Genomic DNA, 16,876 nt, shown 5'->3' with positions numbered 1-16,876 from the left:
CCATTCCAGATATGTATTCACAGATTTTCTCACTCTTCTCCTCCAAGTGTGTCTTACTTGAGGCGAAGGTAATGTTCTCAAGGAGCGTGGGAAGGTTTTTTGTGTAGCACATATTTACATACACATTTGATTCATTTACCAATTTTCCATTCGAAATACTGAATCCCTGACACTAACCGATAGCCTACTAGACTCTGACTACTAATCCTAATATGATGGAGAAAAATAACCCAAACAGAATTAAATACAAGCAGTACAGAGGAGGCATGGTGTATAGTTGGATTGTCTTTTGCATTACATAGGGTAGGAGTTATAAATCTAGTCAATTTTTTGTTGAAATAGTTCTCCGTGTGTTTTTAAAGTTAACATATATATGCATTCCTGTCTCCCTTTCTTTGTAGCCTATTCAGCAAATGTATTTTTATATGCACATATAGAATCATACCTGGTACCACACTTACATTCATGTGAGGTGGCTTACTTGGCAGATAGAAATTGTGAGAAGAGATCACTCCTCCTAAACGCTTTAGGAACTTAAAATTCAACCTATGGGTGAGCTTCCTAGTTGAACAACATTATACATAAATCCATATTAAGTAAAAAGAATATTTTTGGATCAGTGGATGATATATATTTCATGGTGAATTTCGATTGGCATAATATTGCTGCTTTTTAATGTCTCTGTGTTTGTGTGTGTGTGTGTGTGTATATATATATATATATATATATATATATATATATATATAGTCTCCAGATTTTTCAAAATATGAAATATATGTGTCTTATTGTACACTCCTAAAATTCATTATATTCCCCTATGTGGATTTATAATAAACTTTCACAAGATTATTCTCAGAAATATTCATCCACATGAACAGATTATTTGTTTCTTAGTACTGACAACTAACTACAGAGAATGGTGCTTACAAAACCTAATATTTCTACAGTGACTTTCTCAGTTGAACATCAATGCAAGTAGATTCCTATGGGACGTGAAGTGTATTTTGGCATTCATTTTTATTCAACACTGGTACATTATTATTTCTTCACTTTATGCACATCTTAGGATATATATTTCATCCACAAGTTCGCAAAATTATAGGCATTTGTTTCACTTTCCATCACTTCCTGATTCAGAACAAATGTATTCCTCCATGTTTCTTGACTGGTTTTTTCATGAGACTTCTTTCTAAACACATTATTGTCGATTTCCATAATCACTTTTGAAGCAAAACTCACACACCCTTCATGATAAACCATAACCCTAACATTACCATTAGAAGTATAACTGGTTGGAATGAATGATTGTATATCATTATAAGATTTTTAAGATATTTTCAGATATCAATTCAATCCATTATTAAAAGTGGAACTAGTTATATTATTTATTCACAGTATTGACTATTCATGCATTATCTCAATATTTATAGACAGAGGGTACACCTCTTTGTACCACCAATAATAATTTATACATCTTCAAAATATTGCTCTCAGAAATACTGGAAGATATACTTATGTCACCTGATCTACATATACATTTTATTACAGTAATATTCTGGACACAAAATGCAAACTACACACTTATGATTGTACAAAACCCTCAATGGAAAGTGAACATGGTTTAATAAAAACATCCATGTCCAGGTTGTCTAATGCTCTCAAATTTCAATCCTATTTGTGACCACATATTTGTTTCTTTTTAAGATTATATATTCAAACTCAACCCTGTTGAAAATGTCTAATCCTAACACTCACTTTATACTTTGCCTGATTTCGTAATGTCTCTATTGATATCCGCTTTCCTACATATTTTTCCCAGTTCATCATTGTAACAGACTCTTCACATGTGCTGATGCTTACATTCAATCTCTTAGTGAAATCCTATGACTAAGGAACTTTTGTTCCAAATTCTATACTCATTCTTCTTCCTAAACCTACGGACACTCTTCCTAATCCTACTGACTATCCCTTTTTTACTGGATGTTCTCTTCTACATTCAATCATTCAAGGTACAATGTCCTATGCCATCGTATATCGATTTATCTGAGATATCTGTACAGAACGTAAATCAAAGTTAAGTATCCCAATCAAGGGCCCAATGCCCTTCTGGGCTTCAAATCTTACCTAGATTTCTGTTTTCATACATATATTTCCCTTCTATATTCTTATAAACATCACAAGTTTCCATATCATTATTCATCCCACAGATTGTTTCTTAACCAAAATCAAACCTCTAATTTACCCTAACCATAAACTGTTTCCTTAATCTAACTTTACAGAGGAGCAGGCACAGAGTTGGTATTACAATACAGGAATGTGGGGGATCTATCACCTGCTGAGAACCACAAATGTCCATGCAGATATGATCCTTGGAAAAGATGTAGGCCGCTATGAAGGACCTGAGAGAGCAAAAGTCAACTTCCATGGTAAACAACCTGGTCAGGAAGAAGGGATGCGTCTGAATCAGCCTCTCTCTTCTTAATGTAGAGAAGATGGACAAAAACAGGCCTGTGTGGAGAGCTGTTCCCGGGTGCTTATGGTTGATATACCATTCTAACTTGTGAAAGTGTCACAGGTAGTAGGGGGAGCCTCCAGTTCATGGGACCCTTGGAAGCAACAGTTAGAACCAAGTTGTTGCCAAGGCAGTGACCTCATTCAGTTCCTGAAGGAAGTGTCCTACCTCATTTCCTTGGTGATGGAACTCTCTGAACTTGGAATCCAAGAAACCAGGCACCCAGAGCCAGACCCAGTCTCAGTCCAAGTGGGCTCACTTGTTTGGATTTACCACAGACAGAGTCAGTCTTTCTTGGTACCTACTGATGTCAGGATGACTACATTCCAGGAGAGCTCTCAAGAGGGGCCTTTCTTGAGAAATCAGGTAGTGTCTCACTGCTGGCTCATGACAACTTCATCAAATTGTCCAAGGAGACCAGATCTGAGACAGGACAGGCAATTTTGTGGGAACATAGTATGGCCCACCAGTCAGAGACCTCTCTGGATAGTTACAGATCTACTTGGGGTAAGGTGGTGCCTTTGTGGGTGTGGGTGTGAGTTTGAGGTTTTGCCTCATGTTCTGAGAATAGGTAGGTAAGGCAGTTTGTTTGGTTTGGAGTGGACTGTGTCTAGTAAGTCGTTTGACAAGACAAGTGTTTCTATGTCTGTGTATCTCACTGTGTCCGTGGTTGTAGACATTAGAAAAGAGAATGCATCAATGGGTGTCTCCTGTCTAGTAGAAAGCTTCCCAGCATTCATCATGCCCAGTTGATAATGGACTGTGGCTTGCCTTATGGTTGGGCCAAACCTGCTACCTTATTAAGTTCCAGTTTTCTTCATGAATTCTGGCCACTCTCCAGAATAGGCTCATGGTTTTGTGTCCAAGATATGTACCACCTTCAAGCTCTGTGACATGGCCATGTACTGGATAGCTGAATTTAATTGGGAGTATCTCAGAAAACTCAGATATCAGTGTGATCAGTAAAGTCTCAATTCAGAAACCCAGCTTTGGGCTTGCTGTTGCCCTGAAAGTCAGGTAGGTCTTTGCCTCAGGCCAAACTTTGTGAAGCCTGAAGAAAACAGTTTTCAAATGGAAATGAATGGGCATCACCTGTGGCTCTTTGCTTAATTGCTTTGGTAAGGGATGGGTCTGAATCAGTCTCTTGGCCCTGTGTGAGGATGTGGCTTATATTCCCAGCACCTGATTGATCTAAAGAAAGATCCCATGTGTGCATCCTAAACCATAATGGCCAAAAGAGCAGTTATTGTTGATGAAGTCTCTCACCTTCCTCTGTAAGGTTCCTGACTTCTATCAAGTGAGAATAGGGATCCTTTGCGTCAAATGAGTTCTTCTAATCCCTGCAGAGCCTGGCCCATAGGTGCTTGGATATTGTCATGATGCCAATTCACATAAATACTCTAAACCCCAGAGTCAGAAGGCCTCAAATTGGAGAAGTGGAGCAGTATTAAATGCAGGCCTATTTGATCAATCCTGGTTCATAAGAAGGGTGTCCAGGCCACCCTGACTTTAGGCCAATGAGGGGCAAGGGAGGTTATTTTGGACACTTTCTTGGGCTGGGCCCCTCATGGACACCTCCAGCCAGAGGTAATGATGAGTGTGTATATGGAAGAAGATGAGAGACATTTGGGAGTGTTTTGGATTTTATTGTGTTCATTTGGGTGGTGGTTGGAAGAGATGACTGGGTCCACCTGGGCTTGAACTCTGGTGTGATTCCCCTTAGAAACTGATTTCTGAATCTGATCTCAGAGAAGTATTGCCATGAATTTTGTTAGGATTTTAGGAGGCCATGCCTGAGAGTCGCCCTTTGAAACTGAGATCTAGGCCCAGGGTGGATTTCCCCAGAGTGCTGGGAATCCAGCCAGGATATCACATGATTTTATTCTGAAAGACTTGGCAGCCGTAGTTGACAGTCAAAACACACATGGACCTCATACTGTATACCCCAATGGGCCTGGCTTCATGTGACCTGTTGACCACTCAAGACATTCCATATGCTGCAGATATAACCTTTTCTAACCTTGAGTTGAGCTGCATTGCTTGTGGTCCTGTCTTTCCTTGTCTTTTCATACTGTTCGCATTTCTTTCTGCTTGGTGAAACTGTTGTGTTATTGAAAATTCCCCCACATATTTATATTGCTCTTGTATCCTTGCAAAGTCTCCCTTGCAGGCGCAGGTGACGGTCTGCTCCTCCTACAATAGGGGCAATGTGCCTACCAACCCGGCAGGCCGCTGGGCTTGTTTTGAAGGTCAGTAGCAGGTCCGCCGACCTTACAAGTGTGGGCGGTGGCTCTGCCACTCTGCGGGTGCTGGGCCTGTTCTATCAGTGTGTCAGAGGTCCATCTGCCTTGGAGGCATGGGCGGTGGCTCTGCCCCTCACCCTCTCAATGTGTTTTTAAAGTTAACAAATATGTGAATTCCTGTCTCCATTTCTCTGTAGCCTATTCAGAACATGTATTTTTATATGCACATATAGAATCCTACGTGGTATCACATGTACATTCTTGTGAGTTTGGCTGAATTGGCAGATAAAAATTGTGAGAAGAGATCCCTCCTCCTAAACGATTTTGGAACTGAAAATTCAACATATGGGTGACCTTCCTAGTTGCAAAACATTATACATAAATCCATGTTCAGTAAAATGAATATTTTTGGATCTGTGGATAATATATATTTCATAGTGAATTTCAATTGGCATATATATTGCTACTTTTTAATGTCTGTGTGTCTTTTGTGTGTGTGTGTGTGTGTATATATATATATATATATATATATATATATATATATATATATATGTATATACACACTCTACAGATTATTCAAAATATGAAATATATTTGTCTTATTATACACTCCCTAAATTCATTCATGTTCATGTATGTGGATTAATAATCAACTTTTCACAAGATTATTCTCAGAAAGATTCATCCACCTGAAATACATATTTGTTTCCTAGTACTGAAAATTAACTTCAGTGAATGGTGCATAGAAATCCTAATAATTCTACAGTAACTGACCCAGTTTAGCTTCAATGCAAGTAGATTTCTATGGGACATGTTGTGTATTCTGACGTTCATTTTTATTCAACACTGGTACATTACTATTTTATTCAGTTTTTGCACATCATAGGATATATATTTCATCCACAAGTTCACAAATTTATAGAAATTTGTTTCATTTTCAATCAATTCCTGCTTCAAAACACATGTAGACCTCCAGGTTTTGTGACTGGTCTTTTAATGAGATTTCTTTCCAAACACATTATTTTCGATTTACATAATCACTTTTGAAGCAAAACTCACACACTCTTCATAAAAAATCATTACCCTAATATTACCATTAGAAGTATAACTGGATGGAATGAATGATTGTATATCAATATAAGATTTCCTGTACATTTTCAGATATCAATTCAGTTCATTATTGAAAGTTGGAACCAGTTATATTATATATTCACATTATGATCTATTCATTCATTATCTCTATATTCATAGACACCGTGTACACATAATTGTACCAAAGTCTAAATGGAAAGTGAGCATGTATTTCTAAAAACATCCATGTCCAGGTTGCCTAATGCTCTCAAATGTCAATCCTATTGGTGACTAAATATTTGTTTCTTCTGAAGATTAAATATTCAACCTCAACCCTGTTGAAAATATCTAATCCTATCACTCACTTTATACTTTGCCTGATTTCCTAATATCTCTATTGATATCTGCTTTCCTACATATTTTCCCCAGTTCATCACTGTGACTGACTCTTCACATGAGGTGACATTTACATTCACTCTCTACCTGAAACCCTATTGCTAAAGAAATTTTAGTCCAAGTCCTATACTCACTCTTGATTCTAAACCTAACGACTATCTTCCTAATCCTACCTACTATCCCTTTTTGAATGGATGTTCTCTTCAACATTCAATCATTCAAGGTACATGGTCCTATGCCATTGTATACCAATTGATCTGAAACAACTGTGCAGGACTTAATTCAAAGCTAAGTATTTAAATCAAGTTCCCAATTCCCTTCTGGGATTCAAATCTTACCTAGATTTCTGTTCATATTTATATTTCAACTACATACTCTTATAAATATACCAGGTTTCAAATACCATTATTCATCCCACAGAATGATTCCTAACACAAATGGAACATGTTATTAACCCTAACAATACACTGTTCACTCAATCTAATTTTACAGATGAGCAGGGACAGAGTTTATCTTACAATACAGCAATGTAGGGTATCTACCACCTGCTGAAAATCTCAAATGTCCAAGCAGAAATGATCCCTGGAGAAGACGTAGGCAGCTATGAAGGACCTGAAAGAGCAAAAGTTATCTTCCATGGCAAACAAAGATGTCAGGATGAAAGGATGTGTCTGAATCAGCCTCTCTCTTCTTAATGTAGAGAGGATGGTCAAAACCAGGCCTGTGTGGAGAGCTGTTCCCAGGAGCCTATGTTTGATATACAATTCTAACTTGTGAAAGTGTCAGAGAAAGTAGGGGCAGCCTCCATCTCATGGGACCCTTGGAAGCAACTGTTAAGACAAAGTGGTTGTCAAGGCAGTGACCTCATTCAGTTCCATAAAGAAGTGACCTACCCCACTTCCTTGGTGAGGAAACTCTCTGAACTTGGAATCCAGGAAACCAGGCACCCAGAGCCAGTCCAAGTCCCAGTCTCAGTGAGCTCACTTGTTTTGATTTACCAAGGAAAGAGTCAATCTTTCTTGGTACCTACAGATGTGAGGAATGCCAAATGCCAAGAGAGCTCTGAAGAGGGGGCCTATCCTGAGAAAGCAGGAAGTGGTTCACTGCTGGATCCTGACAACTTCACAGAGATGGCCAAGGAGACCAGATCTGAGACAGGACAGGCCATTTCATTGAAACATAGAATGGCCCACCAGTCAGAAGACACTCTGGATAGTCAGAGACCTACTTGGGGAAGGAGGTGCCTTTGTGTGTGTGGGTGTTGGTTTGTGGTTTTTTCTCATGTTTTGAGAATAGGTAGGAAAGGCGGTTTGTTTGGTTTGGAGTGGACTGTTTCTAGAAAGGCATTTGACAAGGCGAGTGTTTCTATGTAAATGTATCCCACACTGTCCGTGGTTGTAGACATGTGAAAGAGAATGCAACAATGGATATGTCCTATCTAGTAGAAAGCTTCTCAGCATTCATCCTACCCAATTTGTGAATGGATTGCAGCTTGCCCTATAGATGAGCAACCCCTACTATCTTCCAAGGTTTCTGCTTTCTTCCCGCATTCTGGCCACTATTCAGAATAGGCTTATGGTTTTGTGTCCAATATATGTACCACCTCCAAGCTCTGTGACATGGCCATGTAATGGATAGCAGAATGGAATGGCGAGCATCACAGAAAACACAGATATCAGTGTGACCAGGAAAGTCTCAGTGGAGAAACCCTGCTTTGGACCTTTTGCTTACCTATTGTTCTGTTGCCCTGAATGTCAGGAAGGTCTTTGCCTCAGGCCACCCCTTTGTGAAACCTGAAGAAAACCATTTTCAAATGGAAATGAATGGGCATCACCTGTGGCTCTTTGCTTAATTGCTTTGGCAAGGGATGTGTCTGAATAAGCCTCTTGACCCTCTGTCAGGCTATGGCTTAGATTCTCAGCACCTGATGGATCTAAAGAAAGTTCCCACGTGTGTATCCAAAACCAAAATGGTAAAAATGTCGGTCATTGTGGATGAAGTCTCTTGCTTTCCTCTGTTAGGTTCCTGACCTCCATCAAGTGAGAATAGGGATGCTATGGGTCAAATGAGTTATTCAAAGCCCTGCAGAGTTGCTTGGGTATTCTCATGACTCCAATTCACATAAAGAATCTAAACCCCACAGTCAGAAGGCCTCAAATTTGAGAAGCAGAACAGTATTAAGGGCAGGCCTATTTGATCACTCCTGGTTCACAGGAACTATGTCCAGGCCACCCTGAAGTTTGGCAAATGAGGTGCATGGGAGCTCATTTTGGACTCTGTCTTGGGCTGTGCCCCTCATGGAATACTCCAGCCAAAGGTTATGATGAATGTCTATATGGAAGAATTTGAGTGCCATGTGGGAATGTTTTGGTTTTAATTGTGGTCATTTGTGTGGTGGTTGGAAGAGATGACTTGGTCCACCTGGGCTTGAACTCTGGTGTGATTCCCCATAAGTCTGAGTTCTGAAACTGACTTCAGACTAGTATTTCCATGAATTGTGTTGGGATTTTAGGAGGCCACGCATGAGAGTCACCCTTGTAAACTGAGTTCTAGGCTGATGATGGCTTTCAAAATCACACTTGGAATCTCATCCAGGATATCACATGATTTTATTCCTAAATAGTTGGCAGCCATAGTTAAGAGAGAAAACACACATGGATCTCACATTGTAGACCTCAATGGGCCTGGCTTCATGTGACCTTTTGGCCCCTATTTGGGAATCCTTGCCTGTGAGAGTTCTCCAGAGCTTTCTTTCAAATGAGCTTTCTCAAAATTTTATGGTTCCTGGATGAATGGGAAACCCACAGTGGCTCCAACTTCATCCTTGAAAATGGCTACATAAATATCATGAAATTTTGGACACTCCCATGACCAGGGGGCACTAGAAAAACTTTCGATGTTCTATTGCTGATCATGATTGTACCAGACAATGCCTTGATTGACTGGGTTTCAAGAAAATGGTGTAGAACAGAGATGCCAGTAAGTTGGAGCCTTCTGAGTAGTGGGCCAAGAGCAGTGGTGTGCGGGTGTGTAATAATACATCTGTGTTGTGGCCATCTGGATCTGCCATTGGCTTTCAAATCCCTTGTGACTGACATGGTGCAGCCAGCAGACCTTTATATGAAAAGGCATCTTGTTATATGGAGACAATTCTCGGCAATGTTGAGAATCAGGTTGCTGTGGACAAGGAGGCAAGCTATGTGGGATAGAAGCCTGACTTGTGCATTCTCCTGTAGACACTGATCCACCACACATAACATAATTTCCTCCAACACGGGGACGATTTCAACTCCTTCTATTTCGTGAAACAAATACCAAACTCCCAGTTTGGTATCAGCAAGAAAGACCATGAAAAGTGGAGGATGACCAAAGGGCTTCACAGTCCACACGGGGAGACATTTAGCCCCAATGGCCTTAGTTTACCTACAAAAAGAGAATTAATCTCTGCTGTGCCATGTTCATTGGAAAATAAGAAAACATGTCCTCCAGGTCACATAGATGCAGATCCAGCTTTGATGGTCTCACTACAAAGGAAACTAAAGCTTCTGACAACAACATATATTTCAAGTGCCCAACCTCAGAGGCAGTTACTCAAGAAGTCTTTAGGCCAGCAGAACTCCATGATTGTGGAGGGTTTACCCTGTCCATTACTTTTGGAAACTCCTCTACCACCCCCAAGGTTTTGAACTCCTGAGCATTTTCCATTCCAGATATGTATTCACAGATTTTCTAATTCTTCTCCTCTAATTATGTCTTACTTTGGGACAAGGTAATGTGAAGGCATTTTTCTGGATGAGAGTGGGAAGTTTTTTGTGTAGCACATATATGCATACACATTTAATTCATTTTCCTATTTTCTATTCGTAATACTGAATCCCTGACACTAAACCATACCCTACAAGACTCTGACTACTAATCCTAATATGATGGAGAAAAATAACCCAAACAGAATATAAATACATGCAGTTCAGAGGAGGCATGGTGTATAGTTGGACTTGCCTTTTGCGTGATGAAGGCTTGGTGTTATAAATCTAGTCAATTTTTTATTGAAATATTGCTCTATGTGTTTTTAAATTTAACAAATATTTGAATTCCTGTCTTCCTTTCTCTGTAGCCTATTCAGCACATGTATTTTTATATGCACATATAGAATCCTTCCTGGTATCACACGTACATATTTGTGAGTTGGCTGACTTGGCAGATACAATCTGTTAGAAAAGATCACTCCTCCTAAATGCTGTTCGAAACTGAAAATTCAAACTATGGGTAAGCTTCCTATTTGAACAACATAAATCCATGTTCAATAAAATGAATATTTTTGCATCTGTGGATGATATATATTTCATGGTGAATTTCGATTGGCATACATAATGCTACTTTTTAATGTGTGTGTGTGTGTATATATATATATATATATATATATATATATATATATATATATATATATGTATTCACTCTCCAGATTTTTCGAAATATGAAGTATATGTGTCTTATTATACACTCCATAAATTCATTCATTTTCACGTATGTGGATTTATAATCATCTTTTCACAAGATTATTCTCAGAAGTATTCATCCACCTGAAATACATATTTGTTTTTTCCTAGTACTGACAACTAACTTCAGGGGATCATATGATGGCGGCAATGGGAGTTCATCATCCCCGTGTACCGCATCACTGTGTGGGAGAATGACGAGTTAGAATGGCTAAAAGCTATCTTGTTAGGAATTTTCAGCAAAATTGGTGTGCTCCAAAACCTAGAGGAAGGATTTCCATCGCAGGCGAATCAGCTACGGGGGCTCAAACGCGAGTGATTTGTCTGCAGGGAGGGTCACGCTGCTTATTCAGCAAATCACCCTGCTGCTAGAATCTGCTGTGCGCACTGGGAAACGACCAGATAGCAACGCAAAGATACAGCACTGCAAATTCTGCGGGCTCCTGCCAACTGTGCAATCACTGTGGTCAGTGCTGAATTCTGGGTGTGAGATGGGGGAAGGAAGCAGTCCAATTCGGTTCTCCACACCGGTTATACAACAGAGGAAGGCAGCGGCCACCATCTTGGAGAGCTGACATCAAGAAGCCGCAGAAACTGCTTCTCGGTCCGGGTCCTGTTGAATACTGTGGAGGTAAATACCAACTGATCCTTCATAGGCAGTGGCAACAGGATTGAGATGGGGCTTGTGAGGGCCAGTCAGGACTCACCCGTTGCTTTAGTCACCCGGCAAACGGAACGAAATGCTGCCATTCGCATGGAATACCAACATGGCAGAGATCTGATGTCATCACAAAGTGGTGGTGGAGATAACTTCATCAATACCAGTGATGACAGAAACAGTTGGTCTGCTGGTAAAGAAAGTGACTCACAAACACCCAAGTCTCTCTCACTTTGTCATCAAGCCAGAGGGGCAGAGCAGAGCCGCCGCCTGTGCCTGGAAGAGGCCCAGCGACCCACCAGCGTGGTAGTCACTTCACCACAATTCTCGTAGGGGCAGAGCATTGCCGCTGCCTGTGCCCGGAACAGGCCCAGTGACCCGCAGGCGTGGTTGTCACGTCACCCCAATTGGAGTAGGGGCAGAGCAGAGCCGCAGCCCGAGCCCGCGAAGTAGTCAGACCTGCAACGGACCTGCGGAACAGGCCCAGCAGCCTGCTGGCATGGTAGACACATCACCCCAATTGGAGTAGGGGCAGAGCTGAGCCGCTGCCCATGCCCGCAAGGTAGGCAGACCTGCGACTGACTGGCAGAACATGCCAGGCGGCCTGCCGGCATGGTAGACACGTCACCCCAATTGGAGTAGTGGCAGAGCAGAGCTGTCGCCCACGCCCGGAACAGGCCCAGTGGCCCGCCAGCGTGGTAGTCACGTCACCTCAATTGGAGTAGGGGCAGAGAAGAACCAATGCACACGCCTGAAACAGGCCCAGCGCCCCGCTGGCGTGGTAGACACGTCACCCCAATTAAAGTAAGGGCAGAGCAGAGACGCCGACCGTGCCTGCAAGGTAGCCAGACCTGCGACTGACCGGCAGAACAAGCCCAGGGATCCAACTACTAATCATAATATGATGAAGAAAAATAAACCAAACAGAATAGAAATACAAGCAGTTCAGAGGAGGCATGTTTTATAGTTGGAGTTGCCTTTTTCATGATATAGCGTAGGAGTTAGAAATCTACTCAATTATTTCTTGAAATAGTTCTCCATGTGTTTTTAAACTTAACAAATATGTGAATTCCTGTCTCCCTTTCTCTGTAGCCTATTCAGCACATGTATTATAATATGCACATATAGAATCCTACCTGGTGCCACACGTACATTCTGGTGAGGTGGCTGACTTGGCAGATACAGATTGTGATAAGAGGCCACTCCTACTAAACGCTGTTGGAATTGAATATTCAACCTATGGGTTAGCTTCCTAGTTCAACAACATTATACATAAATCCATTTTCACAAAAATGAATACTTTTGGATCTGTGGATTATATATATTTCATGATGAATTTCGATTGGTGTATATATTGCTACTTTTTACTGTCTCTCTCTCTCTGTGTGTGTGTGTATAAATATACAGTCTACAGATTTTTCAAAATATGAAATATATGTGTCTTATTATACCATCCCTAAATTCATTCATATTCATGTATATGAATTTATAATCAACTTTCACATGGTTATTCTCAGAAATATTCATCCACCTGAAATACATATTTGTTTCTTAGTACTGAAAACTAACTTCAGTGAATGGTGCATACAAATCCTAATATTTCTTATCATAACTGACCCAGTTTAACATCAATGCATGTAGATTCCTATGGGACATGATGTGCATTTTGATGTTCATTTTTATTCAACACTGGTACATTACTATTTCTGCAGTTGATGCACATCATAGGATATATATTTTATTCACAAGTTAGCAAATTTATAGGCATTTGTTTAACTTTCAATCACTTCCTGCTTTAGAACCCATGAATTCCTCCATGTTTCTTGCCTGGTATTTTCATAAGACCTCTTTCCATACATATTATTTTCAATTTCCATAATCACTTTTGAAGCAAAACTCAGACACCATTCATGATAAACAATAATCCTAATATAACAAATACATGTATAACTGATTACAATGAATGATTGTATATCAATATAAGATTCCTTATATATTTTCAGATATCAATTCCATCTATTATTTAAAGTGGAACCAGTTATATTATTTATTCACAGAATGGTCTACTCATACATTATCTCTATATTCATAGACACAGGGTACACCTCTTTGTACCCCCAATACTAATTTATACGTCTTCAAAATACTGCACAAAATGCAAAGGTCACTCTTCCGATAGTACCAAAGCCTAAACGGAAATGAGCATGCATTACTAAAAACATCCATGTCCAGGTTACCTAATGCTCTTAAATGTCAATCCTATTAGTGACTACATATTTGTTTCTTCCTAAGATTATATATTCAACCTCAACCCTGTTGAAAATGTCTAATCCTATCACTCAATTTATACTTTGCCTGATTTTCTAATGTCTCTACTGATATCTGCTTTCCTACATATTTACCCGAGTTCAATATTGTGACTGACTCTTCACATGTGCTGACATTTACATTCACTCTAGCCGAAACCCTATTGCTAAAGAACTTTTGGTACAAATCCTATACTCACTCTTCTTTCTGAAGCTACCATCTGTCTTCAAAATCCTACCGACTATCCTACTTTGAATGGATGTTCTCTTCGAAATTCATCTTTCATAATGATTCCTAACCAAAATCGAACATGTTATTAACCCTAACCATACACTGTTCCCTTAATCTAACTTTACAGAAGAACAGGGACAGAGTGTTCTTAAAATACAGGAATGTAGGGTATCTTCCACCTGTTGAGAACCTCAAAGGTCCATGCAGAAATGATCCCTGGAGAAGATGTAGGCATCTATAAATGACCTGAGAGAGCAAAAGTCTTCTTCCATTTCAAACAACCTGGTCAGGATGAAGGGTTGTGTCTGAATCAGCCTCTCTCTTCTTAATGTAGAGAAGATGGACCAAAAGAGGCCTGTGTGGAGAGCTGTTCCATGGTGCCAATGGTTGATATATCATTGTAACTTGTGAAACTGTCCCAGGTAGTAGGGGCAGCCTCCATCTCATGGGACTCTTGGAAGCAGCTCTTAGGACAAAGTGGTTGCCCAGGCAGTGACCTCATTCACTTACTAAAGGAAGACACCTCACCTCTCTTTCTTGGTGATGGAACTCTCTGAAATTGGGATCCCGGAAGCCAGGCACCCAGAGCCAGTCCCAGTACCAGTCCCTGTAGGCTCACTTGTTTGGATTTACCAAGGACAGAGTCAGTCTTTCTTGGTGCCTACTGATGTGAGGTTGGCTTAATTCTAGGAGAGCTCTGAAGACAGGCCTTTCCTGAGAAAAAGTCAGTTGCTCACTGCAGTCTCCTGACAAATTCACAGAGTTGGCCAAGGAGACCAGATCTGAGACAGGACAGGACACTACGAGGGAACATAGTATGGCCCACCAGTCAGAGCACACTCCAAATAGTCACAGACCTACTTGGGGGAAGGAGGTGCCTTTGTGGGTGTGGGTGTGGGTTTGTGGTTTTGTCTTATGTTCTTAGTATTTGTAAGAAACATAGTTTGTTTGGTTTGGAGTGAACAGTTTCTTGTAAGTCATTTCACTAGGTAAGTGTTTTTATGTCTGTGTATCCCACTGTGTCCGTGGTTCTAGACATTGGAAAAGAGAATGCATCAATAGATGTGTCCTGTCTAGTACAAAGCTTCCCAGCATTCAACCTGCCCAATTTATGAATGGACATCGGCTTGACTTATGGATGGGCAACACCTCTTATCTTCCAAGGTTCCTGTTTTCTTCCTGAATTCTGGCCACTCACCAGAATAAGTTCATGGTTTTGTGTCCAAGGTATGTACCACCTCCAAGCTCTGTGAAATGGCCTTGTACTGGATAGCTGAAGGAAATGGCAAGCCTCTCAGAAAACTCAGATATCAGTGTGACCAGGAAAGTCTCAGTGGAGAAACCCTTCTTTGGCTATTTGCTTACCTATGGTTCTGTTGCCCTGAATGTCAGGAAGGTATTTATCTCAGGCGACACCTTAGTGAAGCCTGAAGAAAACAGTTTTCAAATGGAAATGAATGGGCATCACCTGTGGCTCTTTGGTTAATTCCTTGGGAAAGGGATATGTCTTCATAAGTCTCTTATCCATGTGAGCGGCTGCAGCTTAGATTCTCAGCATCTGATGGATCTAAAGAAATATCCCATGTGTGCATCCAAAACCATAATGGCCAAAAGAGCAGTCATTGTGGATGAAGTCTCTCACCTTCCTCTGTAAGGTTCCTGACTTCCATTAAGTGAGAATAGGGATACTTTGTGTCAAATTAGTTCTTCAAAGCCCTGCAGAGGCTAGCAAATAGGTGCTTGGGGTTTCTCATGACTCCAATTCACATAAAGAATCTATACCTGAGTGTCATATGCCTCAAATTTGAGAAGCAGAGCAGTATTAACGGTATGTCTATTTGATCACTCCTGGTTCACAGAAAGGGTGTCAGGCCACCCTGACTTTAGGCAAATGAGGGGCAAGGGAGCTTATTTGGATGCTCTCTTGGGCTGCACCCCTCATTGAAACCTCCATCCAGAAGTTATGAAAAATGTCTTTATGGAAGAAGTTGAAGACCATGTGAGAGTGTTTTGGTTTTAATTTCGGTCATTTGTTTGGCGGTTGGAAGAAATGACTGTGTCCACCTAGGCTTGAACTCTGGTGTGATTCCTCTTAGAGACTGATTTCTGGAAGTGACCTCAGAGAAGTATTGCCATGAATTGTGTTGGAATTTTAGGAGGCCACACATGAGACTCCCCCTTGGAAACTGAGATCTAAGCCCTGGTTGGTTTTCTAGAGAGCACTGGGAATCTCAGCCAGGATATCACATGATTTTATTCTGAAAGACTTGGCAGCCATAGTTGAGAGTCAAAACACACATGGACCTCACATTGCAGATCTCAATGGGCCTTGCTTCATGGGACCTTTTGGCCATTCTTTTGGATGCCTTGCCAGTGAGAGTTCTCGAGAGATTTCATTGAAATGAACTTCCTCACCATTTAATGGTTCCTGAAAGAATTGAAACCCACAGTGCCTCCAACTTCATCCTTGAAAAATGACTAGATAAATACCATGAAATTTTTTAAATTCCCATGACCATGTGGCACGGGAGAAACTTTTGATGTCCTGTTGCTGATCAAAAGTGTACCAGACAGTGCCTTGATTGACTGGGTTTCATAAAAATGGTGTATAACAGAGATGCTAGTTATTTGGAGGCTGCTGAGTAGTGTGGCCAGAGCTGTGGTGTGCAGGTGTGTGATGAAACATGTGTGGTGGGGCAATGTAAATCTGCCATTGGCTTCCAAATGGCTTGTGACTGACATGGTGCAGCCAGCAGACCCTTGCATGTAAAGGCATCTTGTTACCTGGAGAGTATTCAGGGCAATGTTCAGAATCAGGTTGCTTTGGTCAAGGGGGCAAGCTATGTGAGATAGAAGTCTGGTTGGTGCATTCTCCTGCAGACCCTGACTCACAACACGTGACAGAACTCCCTCCAGCACTGTGTCCCAGATGAACTCCTTGTATTTCATGAAGCAAATACCA

Source organism: Callospermophilus lateralis, chromosome 12 (assembly GCF_048772815.1).
Source record: "Callospermophilus lateralis isolate mCalLat2 chromosome 12, mCalLat2.hap1, whole genome shotgun sequence".
NCBI lineage: Eukaryota > Metazoa > Chordata > Mammalia > Rodentia > Sciuridae > Callospermophilus > Callospermophilus lateralis.
The sequence above is the reverse complement of the archived record's forward strand: the minus strand, read 5'-3'. Positions refer to the sequence as shown.